This window comes from Heliangelus exortis, chromosome 8 (genome assembly GCF_036169615.1).
Source record: "Heliangelus exortis chromosome 8, bHelExo1.hap1, whole genome shotgun sequence".
NCBI lineage: Eukaryota > Metazoa > Chordata > Aves > Apodiformes > Trochilidae > Heliangelus > Heliangelus exortis.
The window spans coordinates 29,573,745-29,586,226 of record NC_092429.1 but is presented as its reverse complement, the minus strand read 5'-3'; the positions used below and the strand labels follow the sequence as shown (position 1 = coordinate 29,586,226).

The following is a 12,482-nucleotide window of genomic DNA, read 5'->3' as shown; positions in this document are numbered from 1 at the left end:
TCCAGAGGGTCTCTGCTCTTTTCCTGTCCTTCCCTTGTCTTTTTCCATCTTTCCCTTTCTCTTTCCCTCACTTTTATGCAGCAGTACCGACCACCCATGGGCCCAGAGCTCACCCAATTGGGGTGGATGCTCTGCTGACCCTTTGCAAATCCAACTATTTATTTCCAAAGCTTTCCCCTTACCCCCCCAAAAAAAAAAACCCCAAAACAAAACAGATAAAAAGAATTCGAGGTGCTTTTTTTGGCTCTTTATTTGCAAGGGAAACATGTGCACCAGAAGGCAAAACAAAACAAAAAACCCAAACAGGAGGTGTAGGGTAACTTTCAGCTTGAAACTATTTCACTTGCCACGATGGAGCAGTGCAGGTGTCTCAAGTCAAAGATGTGCACGAGTCTTTGCAAGAGCAGATCTTGCAGCCTGTGTTCCCAAACATTAAATACCTTTGAGGGAAACCTTTGCCCTGGTGGCATCTCCAGCCTATCTCAAAAAGAAATCTGGAATAAGAATAGAAAGATTTAGACAAACAAAACCAATCTGACCGAGGAAGGGCTGTACATAAAGAAAATCAGTGAGCAACATCCAGAGCCTGGGGAAGTGCTGGGCCTCTGAAAGCTCAGGATGGGTAATGTTACACAAAGAGAGTAATTCAGGGGGGCCTCCAGGTGTGGATGGTCCTATGGATGATGCTGCTCCAGAAAGGGAGGGAGAGAAGATGTTTCCTACTGGGCTGTAAAGCCAGGGCTGTCCTCCTGGCCCTGGAGCTGCATATTGCAGGGCATATAATATGCATATTGCTGCATATTGTGAGTCCATATTGGATGGGCTCACATCTGCACCAGCACCAGCACATCTCAAGCCCTCATCTCCCTCTGCCCTGCTCTGCTGGGGTGGGGGCACAGAGGGGCTCTGGGTGGGGTGTGGTGAGCCCCATCCTCCGTGTGCCCGTGGCAGGGGAGGTTTCCAGGCAGGGTTTGGGGGTAGCAGAGCTCTGTGGTGTGTCTGTGCATGGCCCAGGGGAGGAGGGAGAGACCTTCCTCCTCCTACCTCTTCCTCCAGCCCTGTCTGCCAGCTGGGGCTGCAGCATCCTCTGCCACACAGGGCACAGCTCTCCTGGCACCAGGGTTTGCAAGGGATGCTCAGGGTCCCTGACTGACTCACCCCCCATTTCCCTGCACTGGCAAAGGGTTCACAAACCAGCCAAGGGCCTGAGCTCCAGGGCCTGATTCATCCCAGAGTGGCTGGCTGGGGCTCTGGTGTCACCTGAGCAGCCTGGTGCCACAGGGTGGAGGAAATGTGGCATTTAACCATCCCAGCAAAGGGATTTAACCATCCCACTGCCTCTGCTTTAAGTGCAGAGATGTGAAGAGTTAAACAGAGTTCAGAGGAGGGAAAGAAGAAAAAAAAAAAAAAACTGGGGCCAGCCCTGGGATGGGATGGGATGGGATGGGATGGGAAGTGTGTGTCCAGGGGAAGAGGTGGAGAGGGAGAGAGGGTACAAAACCAACTCCCACTTCCAGGAACCCTCCCAGCAGGGGATGTGGGGCAGGGAGCTGGGGAGCACCAGGGAAGCACTGCCCAGAAACTCAACCCAATCCCCTCCCAGGAGCTCTCCCCATCCCAGTGGCTTCTGGGGGTGCCAGGGCTGATGGCAAAAGGGGAGAGGGAGGCTAAAGGAAGCACCGAGGGGCTTCTCCTCAGCTTGGGGACATGCGAGGGGACACTGTGGGGTGAAGGCAAGGGCAGGGTACCTGGGTCTTCTTGCTTTGGCTGTGTCCCCTGGGTGGGTGGGAAGGGGATTTCCCAATCACTGTGAGTGACATTAATGAGGTTTCTGCTAACAGCCTCCAGGTGAGGCTTGGGAACACCTGGGGAGGTAGGAAGGAGGGTGAAGAAAAGGCCACCAGGAGGATGAGAAGTTCTTGGTGGGTGGGGATGGGGTCCCCACAGTGCAGGGACCACTGCAGCCCCTGCCCCCAGCCTGATGGGTTTGGATGGGTGGTCAGAGGAACAGGAGGGCCCAGAGGGGATGGGAAGAGCATGGCAGGGAACACACTGAGCCTCCCCACAGCCCACCCCACACCCAGGCTTCAGCAAATTGCCCACACTCGATTTCTAAGTGCAGTCTTCAGCTGAAACAGGGGACAAACAGGACCTGGCCTTTTTTTTTTTTTTTTTTCCCCCTGCCCTCAGCTTCATTTCTCTCCCAGAGGAGGAGCCGGCTGGGGCAGGCAGAGCCTGACTGCTGGAAGTGGGGTGGGCTGGGTGCCACCCGCCAGTTTATTTGTATTTTTAGAGCGTGCTGCAGGCACGGGGTCACCAGAGTGAGTGAAATTCCACCCTGCAGCAGCTCCCTGTCCCTGTCCCTGTCCCCATCCTGCTCCTTGGGGACGGGCTGCAGGCAACAGCTGAGCCAGGGCTCAAGTGTCCCCGCAGTGCTGGGCTGGGGGGCAGCCAGGATCGGGGGGGACTGGGGGCAGCCCTCCTGCTCTGACCCCTCCTGGAGGAGCCCCAGGGAGTTGGGGTCTGGCTGGGCAGTGCTGGAGACCCCCTGGGGAAGGGCAAAGGGTGCCTGGGGCTTCTCCTTCAGGAGGGGATTCCTGGGGCTTCAGCTCAAAGGAGCTGGGGCTGGGGAGATGAGACTGGGGCAAACTGGGAGGAGACTGGGGTGTACTGTGCTTGCTGAGTGGGAGGATGAGCTGGCATTGTGTTGAGTCAAGAGCTGAGGAAAGGGGGGGACACCAAGACAGCCAAGGGGAAGGCGTGGGTTTGCACAGCACAGACCAGACCTTGGGTCTCCTCTTCTTCATCACCAAGAAATGAGGTGTCCCCAAGGGAGCATCCTTGGGCTGAGTGCTGAGTGAGTCAGGCAAGTGGCTGTCACACCTCCTGAGTCACCTCGGGCACTGCTCTGCATGCCAGGAGCATCCTGGGGCTCTCACTCCAGAGGATGATGGAGTCACAGCCCCCATGTGGGAGGAAATCGTCATTTTATGAGGTAAAGCTGAGCTCAAGTGAGACACTGACTGACCCAGCTGGGAAGTGTAGCAAGAGATGCTCGTGGGATGAGCAGAGAGTGTCAGAGCTTGGCTTTAAGGCAAGTGCTTTGCTTAGGGATTAGGACAAGCAAGATGTGCTGAGAGTCATCATCTGAGAGCTGCTCCTAGAGAGGTGAGAAACCTCTTCCTCTGCTTTTCCTGCTGCTCCTCGGGGGTGGTTCCCTCTGCTTGAGCCTCCCAAAAGTCAGGCATCCCTCAGCTGGGGTGTCCCGAGCGCTCAGGGGTGATCCCACACCTGGGAGCCTGTTGCTTCCCTCCAGAGATTCACCTATAGGATCCCTGTGGTGCTGGGATGCTGCAGGCACACGGGGCAGCAGAGAAGCATCCCTGGTGCAGGGGTGCAGGGGGGTTGGTTTGAACTGGGAGCAACTTGTCACCTGGCAAAGGAGGGGACACAGACGGAGCTGAGTGGGGAGGGAGTTTTCCAGCTCCATCCTCTTACTGCTCTTGCTGGGGTTTTTTTTTTTGCCTTACAGATTCCATTGCTGTTCTCAGGGGACAGTCACATCTGGCACTGCTCCTCTGCAGCTGGATTTACAGGGTAGGTACTGCAGAGCCCAGGGACCTCCGTGGATGAGGTCTGGTTTATTTGCAACCACAAAAAGTCAGTGGCTTCCCACCACTCTTGGGCTGCTCAGAGGGGACACTGTGGTGGTTCTGCTGCCAGGGCTTCCCAAACCACGTGCTGGTTCCCAGGCCCAGCACAGTCCCCTGAGGCATTTCATACTGCTCCATATAGGATTGAATCCCTTAGGACTGGGCCCCTAACATCCCCCTTTTGTGGAACAGGGAGCTGCCAGAAATAATGCCAAGCACGTGGCACACACCTGGAGGTGTTATTAATATGGGGTTATTATTATTATTATTATTATTATTAGGGAGAAAATTAATATTAAACATCTATTAGCCTGGGTGGTTTTAAAAGTTCTTTTAGCAAGCTTGCTTTTTTTTGTTTTTTGGTTTGGTTTTTTTTTTGTTTGTTTTTTGTTTGTTTGTTTGTTTGTTTGTTTTTAACAGCTCTCAATGGTTTCCCACTTGCTCCACAGCTTGCCTGGTGGTATCTTCATTGGGACACCTAAGGATGCAGTGCTTGGGGTGCTTGGCTGGGCCAGAGCTGGACCAGCCTGTGACTTCCAGATGTCACCTCTTGTGCTGAAGCATCGAATGCCCAGGCTGCTTTCCTTGAGCTGGAAAAGGGGGTGACCTCATTTGCCCTGAAGATGCAAGCGTGGCTGGCACGTTTTTGCACCTATTTTTGTCTGCTCCTTGGAGCACACACGTTTCCTTGCTCCTAAACAGGTGCTGCTCTCCTCCTTGCAAACCCCAGGCTGGATTTCTGCTCCTGGGAGGACGTGAAGGTCGCTATGGAGCATCCCACCTGAAGGTGACAGCTCAGGACTGGGGGAAGTGGGACTCTGTTGGGCTCTGGTGGTTTTGGGGAGAGTGCTGCAGCATTTGCAGGAGGCTGACACTTAGCTGGATGTATAAACCTGGCCTGGGGCTTCCCTGGGGCTCTTGCTCTGTCTCCTCACATTTCTGCAGAGGGGAAACTGTGGCTAACCTCACTGAAAGCACAAATTAGTTGGGTTTTGTTGGGTTTTGGGTCGTGTGTGTTCAGTCGGAACAATAAAACATCTGTTCCAGAGCCCAGCAGCTGGAGCAAAATGAAATGAATGACGTTAGCATTAATTATCCTCCAGGATGGGGAGGCTGACGAGAGAATGGTGCAGATTTCCTTAGCACTGAATAACAAATGAGAACAACAGCTTGGCTAGGTAGCTCGTGTCCCTGGAGGGGCTCCAAACCCCCCTCCCTGCTCCAGCCCTTACATTGGGCACCCACTGCTGTGCACGGCTCCTCTGCACCCAACATCAGCCACGGGGTGAGTGGGGGAGATGCTTTTTTTTGCAGCCATGGGAGAATCAAACCCATTTTTTTGTGAAAAGAGCTTATGGATACAGTGGTGGCAGAGCTGCACCAACCCCGTACAAGCACCTTGGTACAATATCAAGGTGCTGTTCTTTGGGGGGGGCTGCAGGACTAGATGTGCAGCCAGTTCTTGCGGGTCAGCCCCAGCTGGGACATCATCATAGAATCAGTCACAGGATCACAGACTGCTTTAGGTTGGAAGGGGCTTTAAAGATCATCTGGCCCCATCCACTCCACCTGCATGGGCAGGGACACCTCCCCCAGCTCCAAGCCCCATCCAACCTTCAACACTGCCAGGGATGGGGCAGCCACAGCTTCTGGGGGCAACCTCACAGTGAAGAATTTCTTCCTAATGCCCGACCTAAATCTCCTCTCTTCCAGTTTAAAGCCATTGCCCCTTGTTCTATTGCTACATGCCCTTATAAAGAGTCCCTGCCCAGCTTTCCTCTAGCCCCCCCAGGTGACAGGGCCATGGTCCACGTCTGGTCCCTGGTGGGTGCAGGCAGCAGCCTGGAGCTGGTGATGCAGCATCACGTTCCCGGGATAGAGAAAGGGGCTATTAATGGGGAGAAAGGAGCTGGAGGGGGGGTGAGAGGGGGGGGGGAGAGGGATGGAGCACAATGGCTCTGATTTGTTGGCAGTGGCAACCTGCTGTCCCTGGCAGGACCTCAAAGCAGCTGTGGAGTGCCAGCCCGTGGCGATGGTTGGGGCGCGTGATGCGGGGCGCCTGACCCGGGCACCGGGCTGGAACGGGGGCTGCCTGCAGGGACCCCCCCTTCTGCAGGGACCCCCCCTTCTGCAGGGACCCCCCCATCAGCAGGGACCCCCTCCTTCTCCTCTCCACACAGGAACCCCACGGACTGAGCACTCCAGGGACACGGGGGCTTTGTTTCCCAGGGCTGTCCCCAAGCCCACCTGTCCTCCCTGCCATGCCTTGGTGTGTTTTACCCAGGACTGGACAACCATAGAAAAAAAAATATGCAACCCCCCTTCCTCATCTCATCCTGAGCAAGCTCAATAGACAAAGGTTGTTTCCCCACATCCTGGTAGCACAGAGAAAAACTAACTGAGGGGGGACTCAAGAAAATCAGCAGGGAGTGCTGGTTGTGTGAGCTGCTTTACACCTGCAGAGCCAGATGCCTGAATAGCTTCATGGGAAGCTTCAGGAAATCATCTGAGCTGCCACAGCACTGAGGGCTCTAAAATAGCTTTTCTCCTCCCCTGGGAACTGTGAATTTTTAGTCCTGACAGCTTCCAGCACCCCATGGGTGAGGTGACAGCTGCTCATGGCACGGGGCAGGGATGGGGGAAAAGGGAGATGGGGGGCTCACTAACTCCAGATGTGTTCATTGCAATTTTCGGAAGGGAGGTGAGTGTTTGGGGTGAGAAACCAAACAGGGGAGAAAACCTCTTTGAGAATAACTTGTTCTGAAAAGCTGACAGTGCCAAGCATCCGTTTTGTCTGGATTCTTCCTTGAATGCCATGAGCATCCCCACGGGACAGTGTGTTCACCAAAGTGTGTCCTGGGCTCTGTGTCTGCCCACCTGCCTGCATCACCCACATCACCTGGCAAACCCTGCTGAGAAAGCCCCTTGCTTGCTTGCCTAAGCCCTTTTACTCCAATCCCTGACTGTCCTTGGTCTCCAGCCTTGGTCAGAGCAACACCCTGAGCCAAAACCACCCTGGGTGTCACATCTGATGTGCATCTCTCTGCTCCCAGCCTGGGTTCTGCGGGTGCTCCAGCTCTGGCCTCTCCTACCAGAAAGTGGAGTCCAGCTGGGAGAAGTCCCAGAATCGTCACTCAGACTTGGCAGAATTAAGAGCACAAGTAAAGGAAGGCTGGGGTTTGAAAAATATAAAAAAAAAATAGATCACTTTGTCCCAAAGCAACTGAACTTCCCCCAGTATGTCTATTTTTTTGTTACTTTATGTACTGTACTTCAGCCTGTTTTCTCAAGCCTTACAACAGCAAGTGTGTCGCCATCCTGTTTGCCTGTCCCCTCCCTCAGTGACATGCTGAGCTGGCTGATTTTGGGTAGGTCTGGCAAAGCCATTCATTTCCTTCCCAATATTCAGCTCTTAGGGGCTGCAGGAATATAGGTACCAGTGCTGGAGGCTGAGCTGATGTGCTGCAGGGAGGGAAAGGCTCCTTGGGTCCCTCCCTTCCCCAAAACTCCCAACTGGTGGTGATCCCCATCAGCTGAAGCACTGGGCAGCCAGGGGGGTGTCCAAGTCAGGAAGTTGGGAGGGAAGGAGAAAGACCTGGAATGCTTCAGGCAAGATGAGGGGAAGGTGATGGATTTAATGAGAAAAAGCTTTTAGCCCCCTGCCCAAGGCTGGGTTAGGGAAGGGGTTGTCAGCCAGACACAAACCATGGTAATCCCTTCATGGCAGGATGAGGAGGGCTGCCCTGACTCCCAGCACCTCTTCCCCTCCCAGCCTGGCAGCTCCATCCTGGAGAGATGCTCCATCTGCAGGGATGGAGCTGAGGTCCCTGCACCCTGCCTGACTCTGCTGAGCCACCCCTGGGCTCTTCCTTTCTTCTTCTGGCCCAGTTTGCAGAGCTCTGCTTTTCCCAACCTCCTTTGGAATCCTAAGTAATAGGAGGCAGATGCCCACATGTCTCCTGAGGAGCTGGACCTTAATCCCTACCTCCAGCACTGGGGCTCTGGCTCCCTGGAAGCTCTCACGTCTGCAAAGACTGAGCCTCCCAGGCATCTCCCCTGTCCAGGGAACAACGTGCCCTGAGGAACAGGGATGGGGTGGGGAGGAACAGGGTTTTGTGGACACCAGGCAAGGAGCCAGCAGGGCATCCAGCAGCCACCTATGGATCATCACCCCAGGAGGCCTCGGAGAGGTGGATGGGACAGAAAAGCTGCAGGAGGAGCATGAGGAGTGTGCAGTGAGGCTGCTTACCAAGAAAAAAAGAGGTGAGGTAGAGCCTCAGGTTGGGGCAAAAAAAAAAAAAATCATAATAACATCTGCATCCCACCTCGGTGAGGGTTTTGTGTGCTCTGCAGAGCTCCCATTCAGCCCTCCACCCAAAACCTGGACTGCCCAGGGGGGCTGAGGGCTCTCCTCCCTCCCGAGTCCCCTCACCCCTTCATTTCAACACAGCCCTCCACCTCTGGCTGTTTGCACAGCTCAGAATGTCCTGAGCATTATCAGTGTTTGCACTTTTGCCACTGTTTGTGCTGGTTGCACTTTAAGGGCAATAAAGTCAAGCTTTGTTTGCTTACAAGGAAACTATATATATATTTTTTTTTTTTCCTCATGAGACAAACCACTGCTTGCTCCAAAACATGGCTACAACCACCCCTAAAACATGGCAACAACCACCCCTGGAAGCCCTGCACCTGCCCAGGTGTCTGGGGACGATGTCCCTGGAGGAAAAGGGACAAACAGGCCGTGTCCCTGCTGTGCACCATGCCCTGCCTGCCATGCTCCTCCACCTCATGGGGCTGAAGCCAGCATCCCTCCCTTTCCTGGCTTGCTGGCCCTGCTGCTGGTGATGCAGCCCAGGGCACAGTTGGCTTTCTGGGCTTCAAGTGCACCTTGCTGGCTCCTGGTGAGCTTCTCATCAACCAACACCCCCAAGGTGTTCTCCTCAGGGCTGCTCTCCATTCATGCTCCACCCTGACTCCTATTTATTCCCGGCCTCCTGATCTAGCCAAGCATGGGCTTTCCCAGCACGTCACTCCTTGGGCAGAACATCTCACCCACACCCGGTGCTGCTGGGATGGGTGCTCAGCCTCTCAGGGTGCTGCCAGCTCTGCCACTGCCTCCCGGAGCCCTTGGTCCCTCTCCAGCATCCTCCCCGTGGGGCAGAGCCCCTGGCACACCCTGCTCTCTGCTGCTGGAAGGGTGACAGCAGCTGCCCCTGCTTCCAGGAAGGGCAAAGCTTCTTGCAACCGATCCCCCCGTTACCGTGAAGGATTTTTTGTGCCCCGCAGGGGGGACACACACACGGTGTCTCCGGGAGAAGCAGCTGCCACCTATGGCTCAGCACCAGGAACACGCAGTAAACAAGGAGCCTGCTGGGCCCCCTGGCTCTGTGGGGACGGCCCGGGGCTGGCAGGGGACAGAAAAGGCACAAACCACACAGCTCGAAGAGGGGGTTAAGCTCTGGGGGGGAAAAAAAAAAAGTAAAAAAAAGAAGAGCTGTGGAGCAGGCAAAGCTCCCTCTGGGCTGGAAAAAACAGCAGTGGGCAAGTGTCCCAGCCCTGAAATACTGGGCAGTGCCTGGTGGCTAATCCTGCCCTCTCCTGGACACCAGCTTCCTGTGGGAAATGCCCTGGATTTTGATGTGTGTGTCCCCCTCACCCCTAAGGGATGCAGCACTGGGTGCCTGAGGGGTGCAGCTCACACAGCCCCATTGGGCTTCTCTGAGCACATTTAGGGTGTGAGCCTGCTCCTTGGAAAAACACGGAGGAAATGCAGTGATGCTGCAGGCACACCAGGGCTGAAGCCCTGAGGAAGAGTGGGGCACACATAGGAGCCCCACAAGCTGCTCAGTGGGGAGCAGAGTGGGGATGAGATCCCACAGCTGAGGGATGCAGCCACGGGGGCAGGGTGGGAGTGACTGGATTGGTGTCACCCTGCTGGGACACTGAGCTAGGGACAACCCTGGCTTCCCTGCAGCAGACTTGCACTGGACACCCCAGCACCTTCACTTGGGATGGGAATAAAGAAAGGACGAGGTTTTGGGGTGTGTCTGGAGCTGCTGTGGACATCCCTGCTCACCCCAGAGGCAGCAGCTGTTTGCAGCACCCATCAAAGTGCAGGCACCTTCCCTGGGAATGGCCGTATTTCACCCATGGATCCAGAGCCACTTATGAAATTATCAGGGCTAGACAAATGGCAATTTTTGTTTCAGCAGACACGCTGCCCGTGAGGCACCCTGCAGGAGATAAATCTCTGACCCAGTAATTGTATTTCTCCTCCTTCCCTGGCTTCAAATAAATGGGTTTAAAGCGCTCCCAGCTCTCCGGTGGTGAGAGATGGGATGAAAGGACAGGGAAAGGGCAACCGAGTGTTCTGGAAGGTTCTGAGGGCCTCCTGAGAGGTGTCACCACGCAGCCAGGTGCCTCCAAGATCATGCACTTCCCTCCTTCCCACACCCATGAGATGATCTGCTGAGGATGGAGAGCTGGGACCAGCCAAAACCAGCCCATTTTTGCCTCTTCTGTGGCTCAGTACTCGGAGCAGCTTGGGAGGATGCTTGATCCATATAAAAGCACAAGATAAGGGGACTTGGGGCATGTATGTGAGAGAAAAGTGGGGGGACTTGATTCAGACTCATGCTGTAAGCAAGATTTTATAGGCTCAATATAGGCTATAGGGTTTTAAAAGACTTTTGAGGGTGTCTTGTCTCCAGCCCTAAAGCCCTTTTGAGCTTTGCTTTCAACCATAAAGAAACCATCATGAATTGCCAATGCAAAGCTTTACATAACCCTGCCTAGAACAGGGGTTAAACTGGGGAGGTTTAACACAACTTCATGTTTTCCTGCCTTTCTGAACACTTGCCAATTGAAAGTTTGGTCCATGTGTGTTTTATCCATAAAAAAGCAAACCAGTCATGTTTGTGGAGAAGCAGCACGGGACCAAGGACAACACGACAACGGCTGCAGGCCTCAGTGCTTGCTTGGTTTGGCCACGCTGGGTAACTTCTCATGTTATCAAAGTTCTAGAAAGCCCTTCTCCAAAAGCAACACAAAAAAATCATACCTGTGTTGGCATCTTCTCCCTATCAGTCAACAAGACGTGAGCATCAGTTTTCAGCTCAGCGGGCGGCCGCAGTCTCTGCTCCCTCTTCCTCCTCCACGTGACAAAAATTATTCACATTCTTCCCATCTATTAGCCAGCCCTGCGTCGGCTGAAGAGCAGATGCAAGCCTGGCAGGCAGTCAGAAAAACACTAAATGAGCAAGTTTTAATTCTGCTTCCCACAGCCGCTCCGTTCTGCAGTGCTTGCAAGTGCCTGGTGTAGCCACCCCCTGGCTGTGTGCAGGGCTTCAGCTGCAGAGGAGATGGGAACAGAACCTCCAGTGAACTCTGCTCCTGGTGGGAACAGAACCTCCAGTTAACTCTGCTGGGAGCCGCGGGGAACCCGGGGACGAGCTGGGTGCTCTGGAGAACTTTCCCTGTTAGGAACCGAGATGCCCCAAAAGCACCGCAGCTGCTGAGCCAAAGGTGCCCCTGGGCAAAGCCTTTCCTGCAGGAAGCACAGGCGTTTGCTGGGATCTGAATATCCAGGAGCTCCGCCTGCTTTCCGGCCCGATCGGCTCTGTCACCCATCCTGACTTCCCAGCGGCCAGAGGCAAGCAAGCCGTGTCTGCCTGACAAGGACCCGAACAGCCGGGGAGCATCATGGAGACTGTCAGGACACCCACCCCGTTCCCCCAAAACACAGCCTGGGATGGCACAACGTGCTGGAGCACCAAGTAAAAGATTTATGGCGTGAAAAGGAAAGGATAAAGACACTTCTTGAACCAGCAGCTGCAAGATCCTTGAAAAAAAAACAAAAACAAAACCTGGTTTTTTTTTGTTTTTTTTTTTTCCTCTTTTTAGATGATTTATATAGTTCTCCTAGAGACAGGAGGGTGCCTCCACTCTTACCTTGGCACCTCGCTGTTTTATGCCTCTCCCCGGGTACCCTGTGCAGCTGCAGACTGATTCTTTGGGCTGATTCTCCATCCCACAGGCTCAGGACAGCACTGGGGGCTTTGCTCATCCTCCCAGCCCAGCCCTGCAAGCTGCCCGGCACAGCCACCCTGTTCAGGCAGGCCTGGCATGCCCAAAGCAAAGCTGTTAGCAAACAAAAACAGCCAATTTCCTCATCTGCCAATGATTTATCTGCAGAAGGAAAAGCTAAGCTCAGCCTCGACATCCTGCTTTTTATTCTGCTGGGTTTCCCGAGATGTTCAATGAGTGTGGCCAAGGTCAGGCCACAAATCAGGGCTCAGTCAGCCCCAGCGTGCAGGAGCCGCCCCGCTGGAGGTTCCTGAAAGTGATTTATTTTTCGCCTGCTGTTTCCTTATTTTTAGTGCATTTGCTGGAGTGCTCGTTACCTCCAAAGAGCTGATTTGGGACTGCCTGTCCCCACGCTCGAGGGCGGGTCGTGGCCTTGCAGGGCAGGATGGTCCTCACCATGCACCCTGCGCTGGGGCTGGAGGATGCCCAGGGTCTCCAAGTGATGGAGGTGCCCTTGCTCTTCCAAGTGCTACCCTGGAGCAGCCAGAGACCAAGGGAAGAGCTGCTTTGGCTTTTGCTTTGCCACAGAATGAGTCTCCAGTCTCACCACAGTCAGCTTTTGGCTCTGCCAGACCACATCCCTCCTCGGTACACAGGGAGCAGCCAAAAGCCCAAGGGGGTGGAGAGGAGCTCCACATGCTTGTGGAACCAGAATCCCTGGGAACTGGTCCCAGGGTCATCCTGGTGGGGGTCCAGAAAGCCATCAGCCAAGGAGGAGCAGGGAGCACTGTCCCAGGAAGGGTC

The 12,482-nt window shown here is 54.6% G+C and overlaps 2 long non-coding RNA genes across 14 annotated transcripts in view; one reads left to right on the top strand and one right to left on the bottom strand.

Moving 5' to 3' along the window:
* Positions 1–235: 235 nt before the first annotated feature.
* Positions 236–12,482, bottom strand: part of LOC139799422 (uncharacterized) — a 32,049-nt gene continuing 19,802 nt past the window's right edge. For 10 of the 12 annotated variants that reach the window (XR_011727253.1, XR_011727244.1, XR_011727245.1 and 7 more), the window contains 2 exons: positions 10,714–10,880; positions 236–494 (listed from right to left, as the gene is read on the bottom strand). This is a non-coding gene — a long non-coding RNA (uncharacterized lncRNA). Of the gene's footprint in view, positions 1,866–4,642; positions 7,523–7,566; positions 10,881–12,482 lie in introns of those variants that run through there. The other 2 variants (XR_011727250.1, XR_011727254.1) reach the window with 2 other exon arrangements.
* Positions 2,436–4,726, top strand: LOC139799424 (uncharacterized). Of its 2 annotated transcripts, none has more exons than XR_011727257.1 (2): positions 2,436–3,597; positions 4,103–4,726. It is a non-coding gene; the product is annotated as an uncharacterized lncRNA (long non-coding RNA). The 2 variants fall into 2 exon arrangements; XR_011727256.1 differs by having other exon boundaries at positions 4,074–4,726.